The sequence below is a fragment of the Lactuca serriola genome, chromosome 5 (assembly GCF_051521515.1).
Source record: "Lactuca serriola cultivar US96UC23 chromosome 5, Lser_US96UC23_V15, whole genome shotgun sequence".
Lineage (NCBI taxonomy): Eukaryota > Viridiplantae > Streptophyta > Magnoliopsida > Asterales > Asteraceae > Lactuca > Lactuca serriola.
In genome coordinates this window covers 51831217-51849222 of record NC_136412.1, presented here as the reverse complement: position 1 = coordinate 51849222, position 18006 = coordinate 51831217, and positions in this window count along the sequence as shown.

Below are 18006 nucleotides of genomic sequence, written 5' to 3'. Positions count from 1 at the left end.
GGAATTTGTAAAGCCAGCCCCATATACACTTTAATTCCAAACTCTAGAATTTTAAAAGTTAAAGTTCAAACTTTATGGACTTCATTAAATTAATTAGAGTGTTTAATTAAAAGAGTTCATAATTCCATAAAGACATGGTTTAAGTTTAATTAATTTAAGGGTATAGTTTAATTAATAGATTAAACCACCAAGTACTTTAAATGTTTAAAATACACCCTTATACTATTATAATATTAATAGTCAATACTTATATATATATGCGACAACACGAAATTTCCATTTTGTACGAACATTATCTATTCAATAGGAGCTAGTCCAGTTTCAATGAATTTCTGATTTGTCCAAATAAGATTGTGTACATTAGGGTTTACATTTAAGGAGATATCAGGAGAGTGGATGCTCATGGGTTTGTGAAACTTGAGCATTTCAAAACTTCATGATGTTAGAGTCCAATTCCAGAATAAAAATATTTTCTGCCAAAATATTTCAGGACTATAAATAGATTTCTGAACTAAATTCATTCATTATTCACATTTCCAACTAGAGAAAAACCATATTCTCTCTCACGGATCTTCGGGTTTTCATCCCAAATCATGAGTACACTTCTCTAGTTGTGTTATAATGTTTGTTTTCTGCTTATTAACATAGATTACATGTCTAATATATGAGATCCGGGAGTTTACCGCCCAAGAACGTTCTTGGGGAGTAAACTCCAAAATGGAGCTTTAAGGCTATCTAGTCCCAATTCCTTGTTAGACAACTAGTTTAGCATAATATGTAGGATCATTTGAGGCTAGAAATCATTCAAGAACACCAAGTTTTAGGAGTTTACGGCCCAAGAATTTCTTGGACCGTAAACACCAATTTCAAGGGCAAAATGAGCCCTAATCACCCCCTAAGGCTTTAGACTATTACCCTCAAATACTTGTAGCTAAAATGGGGACTAAAACACATCAAAATCATCCCTAAAAGGGAGTTTACAGCCAAGAAATGCTCTTGGGCCGTAAACTCCAAGTAAAGGCACCAAAGTGTGCCTAGGGTTCCCCTTAGCCTAAATCAAAAGCCTAGAAATTATCCTACTTGTGCAAGGGACTTAAAAGAATTAAAACATCCACCCCATGAGAGTTTACGGCCGTAAACTCTAAGGTGTATGGTCTTTAGGCCATAAACTCCTCAAAGGAGTGTTATCTATGCCCTAAACTACCCAAAGGATTAAACCACCAAGCTAGGCTTATTCTAGAATTCATTTAGCACCTTAAAACACCCAAATCCACCAAGAGTGGAGTTCACGACTGTAAACTCAAGGTTTTACGACCGTAAACTCCTTGTGTGGGGTTTTATGGGTAGTAAACTCCTATACAAGGTCCTTTAGTGCATTAAGCCCTTTTTGCCTTGTCCCATAACACTTAGATGCAACCATTAGGACCTATAACACTTATACAAAGTGTTTACATGTTCCTAAGTCTCCCAACTTATTTCATTAAGTTATTATTTGGCTAATTAGTTATATATATGTTTATTATATGATAACTAGGCTCGTGCGTGTGAACAAGTCTCCGTTTGCCACCTAGCACGAAATTCGACACTACAATCCAAACCACTCACCACAAGTGAGTTCATACCCCTTTAATTAACCTTTGAAATGCTTTTGAATGTTTTAAATACTTTATGGGGGGGATACAAGTTCAATGCTTATAGTTATTGAAATCAATCACATTTGATTGCATTAATCACATGTGATTAATAACTAGAAAACCAAAGATTTTATCACTGTTCAAACTGTTTATCAAACTGCTTTACTTCAAAATATTTTACAAACTCTTTTACTTATCAAATGCTTTTATTTAAACTTTGTTATACTTCTTATAAATTGCATGCCCATATATGTATAGATATATAAGCAATGTTTAAAGGGCTTAGGAAGGCCATCCGCCCTATTTCCTTTTTCTCGATTTTGATGTGGTCTGGTGGGATTTCGGGTGACCATCCGAAGGTCTTTTCAATATTAGTTATATATCAAATATACATATATAGACATAAAATTACTCCCATATTCATGCGTACTATACACATCACTAGAAAGTTACCATCGGGGTAACACATGATCATACTACTACAACTTCTAGATCAATGAGTCAGTTCATTCATGAGTCTATACATTAGATTACTACGAGAACATATACAACTATACTAGTAAGAGAACATATACAACTATACTAGGAGGAGAACATATAAAACTATACTAGAACGAGAAACATTACACTACATATACAAGAATACGTTAACAATTGTGATCCACTGGATCGGAGCATGCCTTAAATGTCATGGCCCGAGTTGTAGCCAGAATTCTCTTGGAGGGAGAGCATGAGTTTGCGTATAGATCTATACTGGATTGACTATCCTACACCTTGCTGCTAGCTACAGCCGGACCTGCAGGTCTGCGGGTGCCAAACGTCATTCCGTTATTACGACCATTCGTATGTCGTTGTTACCAGTCGATAGTATGGTGCAATTATCACATTATACCTTAATATAAATCTGGTTTAAGGTAGTTAGTACAGCGGTAGTTCCTATAATACAAAACTACAGTACTACAATGATTTACCCATTACATATTTTTAGTGATAACCTCACTTAAACATTAACGTACAAACTATATTTGTTAAATGATAGTTACACTTGGGAAATTACACACTTTTACAACAAACGAGCATACAAAACAGTTAAGCCTTGGTAGAAGGCTACTTTAATAGAAAATATAGGTTTTTCTGAGAGATTCAAACTTTTATAAACTTATACTTGAGACACGTTCAAACGTTTTGATAACAAACACCGACACTAAAATACTTATGAACTCACCAGCTTAATGCTGATAAACTCTTTCAAAATAACTTGTATTCTCAGGTCATCAGTAGACAGGTACCGATGCCAGCTTTTGACAAGATGGAGCGCATTCAAGACTCATCATATTATTTTGATTTACATTATATTTTTGGTGTCTAAAACTGTACAGAACACGCTTGTATTAAAATTATATATTTAATGCAATGGATGATGTTGTTTTCTTATTTACATTTACTGTGTTGTGATACTGTACATGACGTCCTCCTCCCCAGAACGTTTCCGTCGTTCTTGGTTTGGGGTGTGACAATATATATATATATATATATATATATATATATATATATATATGTATGTATGTATATGTAAGAACAAAGTCAGTCTTACCGTTAGTAGGCCACATTCACGAAGTCGATATATAAGGGGGGTATAAGGTTACTGCCTATAAAATGGCAGTTTAATGGGTGTCCACTCTCACCCACCGCTTCCTTGACTAGTGGAGGGTCGTTAGCCGAACGGGTTTGACAAGACTATAATTCTCCCTTCATTAAAAGTACTATAATGATAAATACTAAGTAACTAAACACTTATTAAATTTCAAATCTTAGTTACTTAGGAAAATGTTAATTTGGTGGTAACCCATGAAATTCACACTTTGTACCTTACCAAGTCGTTGGTGGAGCGTGTGTAGGTAACCGACACACTAACTTGGACTAGTAAGGATAACAAAGGGTGACTTAATGTTTATCATAGATCGGTGGAGTGCGTGTGGGTAACCGCCACATCGATTAGGTGATAATATTATGGGTACCAAGTGAACTTGCATCGTTATTCACACCTTGTTTTATGATCCTCAGCATCCCAGTCACAAAATTTGAGAGGGCACAATCGAGATTGAAACATGCCATTGAAAAGTTAAATGAATCTCAAAAGATCTAGGAGTTTCAAATCCAATTAAAACCTAATAAATTATTTCGTTTTTCATGGTGGAAATTGGTGAATCGTCATTTGCCTACCTTCAAATATTTTATGGCTTGGATTACGGCATCCCTCTTCCAAGTTATAAAATATTGTGTTGGGTCCTAGCCTTAATATTTTATATTGGGTGTTATATTAAGGACTTAAAAATCAACTAACTTGAATATCTCCCATTTTAGATGTCTAGTTTAGACATCTATGATCTTCCCAAATCTCTTGGAATTTTACTTCCTCCACCCCCTCCAATTATTCTCCCTAACCCACAAGTTCAAGGTCACTCATGCCCTATTGGCAAGCAAGATGTATGCGTGATCACATCTTGGAGATGAAGTCACATATTGACAAGCCGGGAGAGTTGGGTGTCAAAGTCTTTAGAAAGTTGGATGTTCAATCACTTTCTAAGTCACATAGTGAGTTCTTTTGGGACTACTATGTAACAGACCATGACTTGACCCTTAAAGATCTTACCTATTTTCATGGTGCTGCTGAATCAAAAATGATTTGAGGACTAGTAAAGAAAATTTGATTAGAAGATCAACCTCCCAAACCTTCTATTGCCAAAGGATGGGGCATTGGTTGCGAAGCTGCCTAATTTACCTGAACAATCATCAGGTTGGTAAAGTCAAAGATTTTGACTCTACTTCGGGTAAAGTACACTATCTAACTATATTAAGTTCCTATTTGAGATTCTCATACATGATGTGACCAGATCACATTTTGATGTTTTGTAGAATCGAAGAGAGGAAGCTTAAAGGAAGTATATGTTGATTCTGATCGCGAAGATGGATTTCGATCGCATGGTTCGGTGATCAGAATTGTGAGGTGTTGCTTAAGAGTTATGATATATTTCTTAGGAATAGATAACAACAAAATTTTCATATGCATTTGCATTGTATGGATAAGTTTTTTTGGTGTCTAAAACTGTACAGAACACGCTTGTATTAAAATTATATATTTAATGCAATGGATGATGTTGTTTGCTTATTTACATTTACTGTGTTGTGATACTGTACATGACGTCCTCCGCCCCAGAACGTTTCCACCGTTCCTTGTTTTGGGGTGTGACAGATTGGTATCATAGCATTGTTTATAGTGAATCAATTATATCAACCCATGAAAGATATACTAAACTATAAACCCATTAGGGATTAAAGCACTCTGACCTAGAGTCTATACTTTAAATATTAAAATATTTAATTAAGTATACTAGTCTGCATTGATACTAAAATCAGTGTCACAATGACAAGAACAAAAGTATTACGATTGTTAAGTATCACAAGTGAGCTCGGGGATGTATGGTCAGTCCTGGGAATGGCATAGCCTGATCAACTATGCTGGTCCGAGGAGTGATTAGCATATGCCCTAGAATGGTTGTGATATGTTAACAAGTCTAAAAACTTACCAACAATACCCCAAGAAGACCAGTAGAACTTAAACTTAAAATACTATAGGTGTATTTTGTACTACTAGTTACATGTATACTATATTCTTATACCTCTCTTCTCGCGTATATTTAAATGGCTGGATTCCATCACGGCGACCCGTACTTTCCAAATGAAGGCAATGCCGGGTGGATCGAAGAAGAGCCCGAAGATGAGCATCCAATCCCTTTGGATGATCACCTCGTAGAAGGCTTTTCAGATGGATCCGACTCCGAGCCTGAAGTCAACAACCTACCACTAGTAGGTCAAGCCCCAAACAACAACCCCCGACCAGCTTTTCCAGGTCCTACTCCCTTGTGGGCAACCAACTTGAATCGCTGGAGTGACGAACAAGGTCAACCCTTACCGTACTTTGGGGACCGAAGTTTTTACAACGTCAGTGAAGGTGGTTCTGCTGACCGAGCTCTGCCCGTCATTATCCGCAGAATAGCTCGTAATGTTGAGCAAGGTCGAGCAGCCATCGACCGGGTAATGGAGATTGATGCCAACTCTGGTGTCAACACAGTCCGCATCCGCCGTCTTGAAGAAGACATGGAACGGACCCAGAGAACCAATGAAACCCTGCAGCAACAGCTGGCTGCCTCACGAGCTGAAGTCTTAGAACTTCGAGCCCGCCAGAGGGCTCAGGAGCGACACCTTCAAGAGGTGTTTCGTCAAGTGTCAGACCTCAGGACTCGCCCGAGGAATTTCCATCGCCGTTAGATGATGTCTAGTAAATCTCTGTCTTTTGGTTAAGGAATAGCCTTTAACATCTGTGCTCTAAATAGCACTCGTCTGTAAAATATTCCTAACTTTCAGTACTCTAATTAGGAATCTAAGAACTGTCAAACTTTTTCTGTATGGTATGATGTAAGACCTACTGATCGTTCGATTTTCCCTGAACTTATTACATCAGTAATACCAGTATTATTGACATCTATCGAATCTGTGGGAAAAATCTGTACATTTGTGTTTCCTACTAATATTCTTTGTTGTGATCTCAAACACTCATTCAACTGTTGGGCTATGGTTAGTTAGTCCATGTGTCACTCTCACGTTGCTTACGAATTGATTCTTACCATCTTTCTTATCTTTATAAACTTATAGCTGAAAGATGCCTCCTCGCAAATCTCCCAGGAATATCCCTGCACCTCCACCGCCTCCTCCGCCTCCGGTCATCGATATTGCAGCCCTGAATGCTGCCGTAGCTGCAGTAGTGGCGACTGCCATGGTTCAATATCACTCATCTGATGCCAGCAGAGGTGGAACCCCTGTGGAATCAATTCCGTTTGAAACCCCTGTGCGCTCGAGAGAGTGCTCCTACAAGGATTTCACCAATTGCAAGCCGAAGCCTTTCTATGGCACTGGCGGAGTCATTGCCCTCTCGCAATGGTTCGAGAAGACTGAATCAGTCTTCGAAATCTGTTCATGCCCTGCGGCGAGCAAAGTCAAATATGCCGCATGCACCTTTGAAGGAAAGGCCCTGAAATGGTGGAACGGCCATGTTAAGGCACTAACCCTCGTCATAGCCAACGACATGGGCTGGGAAACAATGAAAGACCTCATGATTGAGGAATACTGCTCGAGGGGCGAAGTCCAGAAACTGGAACAGGAACTTTGGAACCTGACTATGAAGGGCACCAACGTAATCGCTTATGCCGCCCGATTCAGCGAGCTGGTGGCCTTCTGCCCTAATATGGTTCCCACTGAGTGGAAAAAGATCGAAAGGTACATATGGGGGCTAGTGCCTCCGTATCAGGGGAATGTCCTAGCATCAAACCCCGCTACCTTCGACAGTGCCAAGCGATTGGCACAGCGACTCATTGACCATGGAGTCAAAACCCCTACAACAACAACCACCCTAACCATCCCGGAACCCTCCAAACCTGCTGACACTAAGCGGAAATTCTGGGATGAAAAGAAGAAGCAGCAAGCTGCCAGAAAGCAGCAAATTGTGGTAGTGCATGCCGCGGTAACCCCTACTGCTGCTACTGCTCCGGGGAAACAGTATGCTGGAAGTTTGCCTAAGTGCAAAAAATGCACCTTCCACCACAACGGACCCTGCCGTGAAATGCAGTGCTCTAACTGCAACAGGAAAGGACACACCGTCCGTTTCTGTAAGTTCCCGGCACAACCGATCACCCAGGTCCCTGGCTCTGGCGCGAGCCCGACCTGCTATGGATGTGGCGAAGCAGGCCACTATAAGAGGGAATGCCCCAAAGCAAAGAATGCTGGTGGAGCAGGGAGGGTACTAGCTATAGGCCACGGGGAAGCAGTTGCTGACCCGATAGTGGTGACTGGTATGTTCCTCCTCGATAACTCCTATGCATGCATTCTGTTCGATAGTGGAGCGGAGCGAAGCTTCGTAAACCATAAATTTTCTCGCATGCTTAAGCAACAACCACACGCACTCAAAGAAATATTCACAGTAGAAACGGCTAATGGAAAAACTAAAAGTACGAATAGCATATACTTAGGTTGTACCCTAACTCTAGATAACCATTCATTCCCCATCGACCTCATGCCGATCTCCATTAAAAGCTTCGACGTTATCATCGACATGGATCGGTTAAGTCTTCATCGCGCCGACATCATGTGCTACGAGAAAGCAGTCCGTCTAAACCTTCCATCTAACGAAACTCTTATAGTCTACGGCGACAAACCTGGTGCGAATCTCCGTATAACATCAAGTATTCAAGCGCAGAAGTATCTGCGTAAAGAATACCATGCATTCCTTGCTCACGTCGTCGACACGAGCCTCGAAACGAAAGAACTAAAGAACATCCCAGTAGTGAGCGACTTCCCCGACATTTTCCCAGAAGAGCTACCTGGATTACCTCCGCAACGATAGGTCGAGTTCAGAATCGACTTAGTCCCAGGAGCTACCCCAGTAGCCAAGTCGCCCTACCGCTTAGCACCAGCTGAGATGCAGGAACTCTCTGGTCAACTTAACGAACTGCTCAGTAAGGGCTTTATAAGACCGAGTTTCTCACCTTGGGGAGCACCGGTTTTGTTCGTTAAGAAGAAAGACGGATCATTCCGTATGTGTATCGACTACAGAGAACTCAACAAACTGACGGTCAAAAATCGTTACCCTCTGCCTCGCATAGACGATCTATTTGACCAACTGCAAGGGGCGAATTATTTTTCCAAAATTGATCTGAGATCCGGATATCACCAGTTACTAGTACTAGAGGAGGATGTGCTGAAGACAGCCTTCTGAACTCGTTATGGACATTACGAGTTGGTGGTAATGCCATTCGGATTGACCAATGCGCCTGCAGTCTTCATGGATCTGATGAATAGAGTATGCCGACCTTACTTAGATCAGTTCGTCATCGTTTTCATTGACGACATCCTGATCTACTCCCGAAGTAAGGAAGAACATGGCGATCACCTGCGACAAGTTCTAGGGACATTACGAAAGGAGAAACTTTATGCGAAGTTCTCAAAATGTGAATTTTGGATCCGAAGAGTCGAATTCTTAGGACACGTGGTAAGCTAAGAGGGAATCCACGTGGACCCATCCAAAATTAAAGCCATTAAGAACTTGTCAGCACCGAAGACGCCTACTGAAATTCGTCAATTTCTAGGTCTCGCTGGCTACTACCGCAGATTCATTCAGAACTTCTCCCGAATAGCGAAACCCCTTACAACCTTGACCCAGAAAGGCGTGGCCTTTGACTGGGAAGAGAAACAAGAGAGAGCGTTTCAAACGCTCAAACGAGCCTTGTGCACCGCGCCAATACTATCCCTCCCCGAAGGGATAGAAGACTTCGTAGTCTATTGCGATGCATCCAATCAAGGGCTCGGGTGTGTTCTGATGCAGCGAGGTAAGGTCATCGCCTACGCCTCGAGACAGTTGAAGACGCACGAGGTTAACTACACGACCCACGATCTTGAACTGGGAGCAGTGGTGTTCGCTCTGAAGATCTGGAGACATTACTTGTACGGAATGAAAAGCACTATTTTTACCGACCACAAGAGTTTACAACACATTTTCGATCAGAAGGAGCTCAACATGAGGCAACGGCGGTGGGCCGAGCTACTCAGTGACTACGAATGCGATATTCGTTATCATCCGGGTAAAGCTAACGTAGTAGCAGACGCCCTGAGTCGGAAAGAATATTCTGGTCGCAAAGTCAAATCATTATCAATAACCATCCATTCACACTTGTCTAAGCAAATTCAGTCAGCTCAACTTGAAGCCATGAAACCTGAAAATGTGACGAGTGAATCCCTTAGAGGAATGGACAAGAATTTAGAAGCCAAGGGTGACGGAGCCTTATATTTCATGAACCGGATCTGGACACCGAAACACGGTGGTTTGCGAGACTTGGTCATGACCGAGGCGCACAAAACTCGGTATGCCGTCCACCCAGGTTCAGATAAGATGTATCTGGATCTTAAAAAGCTATACTGGTGGCCTAATATGAAAGCAGAGATTGCTACCTTCGTAAGTAAATGCCTTACTTGCGCAAAGGTTAAGGTCGAGTACCAGAAGCCCTCTGGTTTACTGCAACAACCAGAGATTCCAGAATGGAAGTGGGAGAGGATCACTATGGATTTCATAACCAAGTTGCCCAAGACAACGGGTGGACTTGATACCATATGGGTCATCGTCGATAGATTGACCAAGTCTGCACACTTTCTGCCTATCAAAGAAACTGACAAGATGGAGAAACTTACGAGAACATACATTAGGGAAATCGTACGGCTTCATGGTGTACCTATGTCCATTATCTCCGATAGAGATAGTAGGTTCACCTCAAGATTCTGGCAATCACTACAACATTCCTTAGGAACAAGGCTAGAAATGAGCACAACCTACCATCCACAGACCGACAGACAGAGTGAGAGGACCATCCAAACACTGGAAGATATGTTGCGAGCCTGCGTGATTGACTTTGGGAAGGCATGGGATACTCATTTACCCCTTGTCGAGTTTTCCTATAATAACAATTATCACACGAGCATCAAGGCTGCTCCATTTGAAGCTCTCTACGGCCGAAAGTGCAGATCTCCTCTGTGCTGGGCTGAGGTGGGTGATACTGAATTAGCCAGGGGGCAAGCTTCCGACAGTACTCTCACCGGTCCGGAGATCATTCGGGAAACGACAGAGAAAATCGTTCGGATCCGTGAACGATTAAAAGCCTCTAGAGACCGATAGAAGAGCTACGCTGATAAACGAAGAAAACCTTTGGAATTTCAGGTGGGAGACAGAGTCCTTCTCAAAGTCTCACCCTGGAAGGGCTTGATACGCTTCGGAAAGCGTGGGAAGCTTAATCTGAGGTACATAGGGCCTTTCGAGATTCTTGAAAGAGTCGGCCCCGTAGCTTACAAACTCGACCTACCTGACGCACTTCGTAACGTACATTCTACATTCCACGTATCTAACTTGAAAAAGTGTCTGTCTGACGAGACTCTTGTAATCCCACTCGACGAGATCGAGATCAACGAGAGCCTCAACTTCGTGGAAGAACCAGTAGGGATCATGGACCGTGAGGTCAAGCAGACGAAGCAAAGTCGTATCCCTATCGTGAAGGTTCGCTGGAACGCCAAGCGAGGACCGCAATTCACTTGGGAACGCGAGGATCAGATGAAACTGAAATACCCTCATCTTTTCGCTTAATTGTTTATAACTTCTTGTTTGCTTAAATTCTAATTTCGGGACGAAATTCCTTCTAACGGGGGGATGATGTGACAACCCAAAATTTCCATTTTGTACGAACATTATCTATTCAATAGGAGCTAGTCCAGTTTCAATGAATTTCTGATTTGTCCGAATAAGATTGTGTACATTAGGGTTTACATTTAAGGAGATATCAGGAGAGTGGATGCTCATGGGTTTGTGAAACTTGAGCATTTCAAAACATCATAATGTTAGAGTCCAATTCCAGAATAAAAATAATTTCTGCCAAAATATTTCAGGACTATAAATAGATTTCTGAACTAAATTCATTCATTATTCACATTTCCAACTAGAGGAAAGCCATATTCTCTCGCACGGATCTTCGGGTTTTCATCCCAAATCGTGAGTACACTTCTCTAGTTGTGTTATAATGTTTGTTTTATGCTTATTAACATAGATTACATGTCTAATATATGATATCCGGGAGTTTACCGCCCAAGAATGTTCTTGGGGAGTAAACTCCAAAATGGAGCTTTAAGGCTATCTAGTCCCAATTCCTTGTTAGACAACTAGTTTAGCATAATATGCAGGATCATTTGAGGCTAGAAATCATTCAAGAACTCCAAGTTTTAGGAGTTTACGGCCCAAGAATTTCTTGGACCGTAAACACCATCTTCAAGGGCAAAATGAGCCCTAATCACCCCCTAAGGCTTTAGACTATTACCCTCAAATACTTGTAGCTAAAATGGGGACTAAAACACATCAAAATCATCCCTGAAAGGGAGTTTATGGCCAAAAAATGCTCTTGGGCCGTAAACTCCAAGTAAAGGCACCAAAGTGTGCCTAGGGTTCCCCTTAGCCTAAATCAAAAGCCTAGAAATTATCCTACTTGTGCAAGGGACTTAAAAGAATTAAAATATCCACCCCATGAGATTTTACGGCTGTAAACTCTAAAGGGTATGGTCTTTAGGCCGTAAACTCCTCAAAGGAGTGTTATCTATGCCCTAAACTACCCAAAGGATTAAACCACCAAGCTAGGCTTATTCTAGAATTCATTTAGCACCTTAAAACACCCAAATCCACCAAGAGTGGAGTTCACGGCCGTAAACTCAAGGGTTTACGACTGTAAACTCCTTGTGTGGGGTTTTATGGGTAGTAAACTCCTATACAAGGTCCTTTAGTGCATTAAACCCTTTTTGCCTTGTCCCATAACACTTAGATGCAACCATTAGGACCTATAACACTTATACAAAGTGTTTACATGTTCCTAAGTGTCCCAACTTATTTCATTAAGTTATTATTTGGCTAATTACTTATATATATGTTTATTATATGATAACTAGGCTCGTGCGTGTGAACAAGTCTCCGTTTGCCACCTAGCACGGTATCCGACACTACAATCCAAACCACTCACCACAAGTGAGTTCATACCCCTTTAATTAACCTTTGAAATGCTTTTAAATGTTTTAAATACTTTATGGGGGGGATACAAGTTCAATGCTTATAGTTATTGAAATCAATCACATTTGATTGCATTAATCACATGTGATTAATAACTAGAAAACCAAAGATTTTATCACTGTTCAAACTGTTTATCAAACTGCTTTACTTCAAAATATTTTACAAACTCTTTTACTTATCAAATGCTTTTATTTAAACTTTGTTATACTTTTTATAAATTGCATGCCCATATATGTATAGATATATAAGCAATGTTTAAAGGGCTTAGGAAGGCCATCCACCCTATTTCCTTTTTCTCGATTTTGATGTGGTCTGGTGGTATTTCGGGTGACCATCCGAAGGTCGTTTAATATTAGTTATATATCAAATATACATATATAGACATAAAAGTACTTCCATATTCATGCGTACTATACACATCACTAGAAAGTTACCATCAGGGTAACATAGGATCATACTACTACAACTTCTAGATCAATGAGTCAGTTCATTCATGAGTCTATACATTAGATTACTATGAGAACATATACAACTATACTAGAAAGAGAACATATACAACTATACTAGGAAGAGAACATATACAACTATACTAGGAGGAGAACATATACAACTATACTAGAACGAGAAACATTACACTACATATACAAGAATACGTTAACAATTGTGATCCACTGGATCGGAGCATGCCTTAAATGTCATGGCCTGAGTTGTAGCCAGAATTCTCTTGGAGGGAGAGCGTGAGTTTGCGTATAGATCTATACTGGATTGACTATCCTACACCTTGCTGCTAGCTACAGCCGGACCTGCAGGTCTGCGGGTGCCAAACGTCATTCCGTTATTACGACCATCCGTATGTCGTTGTTACCAGTCGATAGTATGGTGCAATTATCACATTATACCTTAATATAAATCTGGTTTAAGGTAGTTAGTACAGCAGTAGTTCCTATAATACAAAACTACAGTACTACAATGATTTACCCATTACATATTTTTAGTGATAACCTCACTTAAACATTAATGTACAAACTATATTTGTTAAATGATAGTTACACTTGGGAAATTACACACTTATACAACAAACGAGCATACAAAACAGTTAAGCCTTGGTAGAAGGCTACTTTAATAGAAAATATAGGTTTTTCTGAGAGATTCAAACTTTTACAAACACTTACATAGATTTTACAAACTTATACTTGAGACACGTTCAAACGTTTTGATAACAAACACCGACACTAAAATACTTATGAACTCACCAGCTTAATGCTGATAAACTCTTTCAAAATAACTTGTATTCTCAGGTCATCAGTAGACAGGTACCGATGCCAGCTTTTGAGAAGATGGAGCGCATTCAAGACTCATCATATTATTTTGATTTACATTATATTTTTGGTGTCTAAAACTGTACAGAACACGCTTGTATCAAAATTATATATTTAATGCAATGGATGATGTTGTTTTCTTATTTACATTTACTGTGTTGTGATACTGTACATGACGTCCTCCTCCCCAGAACGTTTCCGCCGTTCTTGGTTTGGGGTGTGACAATATATATATATATATATATATATATATATATATATATATATGTATATGTAAGAACAAAGTCAGTCTTACCGTTAGTAGGCCACATTCACGAAGTCGGTATATAAGGGGGGTATAAGGTTACTGCCTATAAAATGGCAGTTTAATGGGTGTCCACTCTCACCCACCGCTTCCTTGACTAGTGGAGGGTCGTTAGCCGAACGGGTTTGACAAGACTATAATTCTCCCTTCATTAAAAGTACTATAATGATAAATACTAAGTAACTAAACACTTATTAAATTCCGAATCTTAGTTACTTAGGAAAATGTGAATTTGGTGGTAACCCATGAAATTCACACTTTGTACCTTACCAAGTCGTTGGTGGAGCGTGTGTGGGTAACCGACACACTAACTTGGACTAGTAAGGATAACAAAGGGTGACTTAATATTTATCATAGATCGGTGGAGTGCGTGTGGGTAACCGCCACATCGATTAGGTGATAATATTATGGGTACCAAGTGAACTAGCATCGTTATTCACACCTTGTTTTATGATCCTCAGCATCCCAGTCACAAAATTTGAGAGGGCACAATCGAGATTGAAACATGCCATTGAAAAGTTAAATGAATCTCAAAAGATCTAGGAGTTTCAAATCCAATTAAAACCTAATAAATTATTTCGTTTTTCATGGTGGAAATTGGTGAATCGTCATTTGCCTACCTTCAAATATTTTATGGCTTGGATTACGACATCCCTCTTCCAAGTTATAAAATATTGTGTTGGGTCCTAGCCTTAATATTTTATATTGGGTGTTATATTAAGGACTTAAAAATCAACTAACTTGAATATCTCCCATTTTAGATGTCTAGTTTAGACATCTATGATCTTCCCAAATCTCTTGGAATTTTACTTCCTCCACCCCTCCAATTATTCTCCCTAACCCACAAGTTCAAGGTCACTCATGCCCTATCGGCAAGCAAGATGTATGCGTGATCACATCTTGGAGTTGAAGTCACATATTGACAAGCCGGGAGAGTTGGGTGTCAAAGTCTTTAGAAAGTTGGATGTTCAATCACTTTCTAAGTCACATAGTGAGTTCTGTTGGGACTACTATGTGACAGACCATGACTTGACCCTTAAAGATCTTACCTATTTTCATGGTGCTGCTGAATCAGAAATGATTTGAGGACTAGTAAAGAAAATTTGATTAGAAGATCAACCTCCCAAACCTTCTATTGCCAAAGGATGGGGCATTGGTTGCGAAGCTGCCTAATTTACCTGAACAATCATCAAGTTGGTAAAGTCAAAGATTTTGACTCTACTTCGGGTAAAGTACACTATCTAACTATATTAAGTTCCTATTTGAGATTCTCATACATGATGTGACCAGATCACATTTTGATGTTTTGTAGAATCGAAGAGAGGAAGCTTAAAGGAAGTATATGTTGATTCTGATCGCGAAGATGGATTTCGATCGCATGGTTCGGTGATCAGAATTGTGAGGTGATGCTTAAGAGTTATGATATATTGCTTAGGAATAGATAACAACAAAAATTTCATATGCATTTGCATTGTAAGGATAAGTTTTTTTGCAAGTTTTAAATAAAAGGTAAGGTTTTATTTTATTTATTTTAAATATCCTTACAGTGTCATTTGTGAACAATGGTTGTTCATATGATTCCATTGATAGCAATATTGGAAAATGGATTTGATTCTTTCGGATGTCGTAGTGTCATAATTTACCAAATAAGGAAAGATTCTCATTACCCAAGTTTCAATTGGACCGAAACTGGGAATCATACAAGTTGTATGATGGATGAGAATTTTCATCTTTGGAAAATTAAGTCAAGTGAAAGGACTAAGGGATCGAGTACACATTTCTGTGCACTGGTCAAGTCCACCACAAAGATCGATAAGACCATTCGTCATGATTTACTAAAGTTTAGTAAATATGGTTATACTTACAAGTTTAAGTATAATTCTGAAACATTGGAAAATATTCGATGTATGGCAGAACAAATGAGAAGAATCAAATTAGGCAGAAAGATAAAAGTTTCTCAAATATAAATAGATGGGATAGTACTATAGTATCATGTTCTATGATCATCTTAATTATTAAGATACCATATCACAATTAATCCTCTAAAGACATCTTAGTGCATTCTTATGGCTAAGAAGAGGAGTCATGAATTGTTGGAATGGTTAAATCAAGAAGACGAGTCATACTTCGTTCCAAAAACAAAGTCTTAGAGTCATACTCCAAGATTGTAACTTGAGTGACACATCTTAAAAAGGGTTTATTAACACTAGTCAAATGTAAGAGTAAAATGTTTTCTACTCTTGTACATTTGAAATTGGTAAGTTGTGATGTTTTGGATAAAATAGAGACATACTTAGGCCAATTGTGTGAAGTGTTAGTCTTGATAAGAATCCGCACTGTCCCTTGAATATTTGTTTTGTTAAGGAATTGTTCTTGACAAGAGAGTCTTATATGTCAAGAGGACAGTGGGAGTCTTAAAGGTCTTGAATGTTTCAAGAACTAATCAAGGATAAAACCTATAGCTACTCACTAGCACACGACTTGAGGTTTATAACCTATCGTGTTGACATTTATGTGCCCATAACTACTTGGAAGCAATGGCAGGCCCTTGGGCTGCCAGGTTGCAAGAAATTAAGACTGCACAAGTTCAATCCATATGAATTTGGAAGTGTCACTAACCTTGTCTTGTGATTATGGTTTTTACAAAATTCATATGGATAGGTGTTGGATTAATGTCTAAGTCCATAACTATAATTAGTAAGACTTGACCCGACCCGGCATGGTCCATTTGGGTTGCATGGCATCATGCATTTGGATAGACTATAATAAGAGAAATAACACTTAAGGTTGGTTAATCAAAAGAAGACTAATCTAGGATTAATTAGGTGATCAAAAGAAGACTAATTAAATATATGGGTTGATTATGTAAATCATCCATACTTATATAGTGAGCTATTGCTCCATGGATTATCTAGTTGGGCTAAAACCCATATGATGCTTCATGGATGCTCCATGGTGTTTTCGTATCCATGGATCATGGAAATGAAAAGCCATGTCAATTAGGGTTTACATGGTGTAACCCTAACTATATATGCATCTTATTCTTGACCAAAATCGGCACTAGTATTATTCTAGAGAAGGGCTAGCCGATTTCAAGGGGTTCTAAGTTTCTCTCAAGTTATTCCATGTGTATTTGGTTTTGTGTGAACCATTTGAGGTGTCACACTTGAGGCACTAGGCACTCAAGCTTCATGAAGACATTCTACATCAAAGAGGTATGTATTCTATCTTGTTATATTCATTGTTTTGTATGCTAGATTAGGATAATACCTTGGATGTTCATATTTGTATGTATAATAGAGAAAACATAGATCCAAGGTATTTAGGGTTGCATGTACACTTAGGAGTGTTAGAATGCTCAAAACCGAACAGCGGTATCAGAGCCTAGGCTTGTTTTCTTGTTATACTTGCAATAGTAGCTGAAAAATCGAGTTTTGATGCTGTCTGCCCAGCAGACACGCCGAGTCCATGAATGGAATCGCCGAGTCCAAGGCAAAATGCATCCAACTCGCCGAGTTGGTTCGTGCACTCGACGAGTTGGACCCCTAGACAACATATATTTGACTTTTTTTTGTTGGAATTGGACTTGGAACATTACCCTAAGATGTTTTTGGACTTATTAACTTGTTTTTGATGTGGTAATGTTCATGCTAATCCAATTTCAAAGAAAATTGTCAATAGATTCATGTTTTGTATTAGTTTAAGGTTTAGACTAAATACATGGAAAAGTTTGATTTTAATTATCTTGTTCTTATCAGTTGCTTAGATTAATAGAAAAGTTGTGTGAAATAGTTGTTTTCAATCCATTTTAATATAAGAGTTGATTCCAAAGTGTGTTTTTGTAACTTGTCCTCAAGTTATATGAAAAGTCACATTTAAGAATCATAAAACTCATAAAAGTTGGCAAAGGTTACAAAATGAAGAGTCTTGTCTCATTGAATGGTTTTATGACTCCATAACTTGTCCTCAAGTTATGGAAGTTCAAGAGTCACTTCATTAAGTAATAATATGTGTAACCTTAATTAATTTCATAAGTTATAAAATAAATAA